At 38.9% G+C, this 208-nt stretch overlaps 1 protein-coding gene across 1 annotated transcript in view; it reads right to left on the bottom strand.

Annotated features, from left to right (window-relative positions):
• LOC119592004 overlaps window positions 1–208 on the bottom strand; it is a gene marked incomplete in the record, with an annotated part of 16,446 nt that overhangs the window by 5,581 nt on the left and 10,657 nt on the right.

Here is a 208-nt window from a genome sequence, read left to right as displayed (position 1 = left end):
GGGCCGTGGGGGTAATCCCCCGGGAAAAAAAATTTTTTCCTTTTTTCTTTTGGCTTTTTACAAAACCCTTTAGATTACCAACATTCGATTGCCTTTTCCCAGAATTTTGGGGGAAGGGGCCTCCAAAAGAGTGGGGGCCCCTTTTTTCCCCTTTTTTTTTAATGGAAAAATAGAAAAAAAGGGGGTTGACCAAAAAAAAATTTTTTTT

Source organism: Penaeus monodon, chromosome 29 (genome assembly GCF_015228065.2).
Source record: "Penaeus monodon isolate SGIC_2016 chromosome 29, NSTDA_Pmon_1, whole genome shotgun sequence".
In the NCBI taxonomy this organism is placed as follows: domain Eukaryota; kingdom Metazoa; phylum Arthropoda; class Malacostraca; order Decapoda; family Penaeidae; genus Penaeus; species Penaeus monodon.
This window is presented reverse-complemented; position numbering and strand designations above follow the sequence as displayed.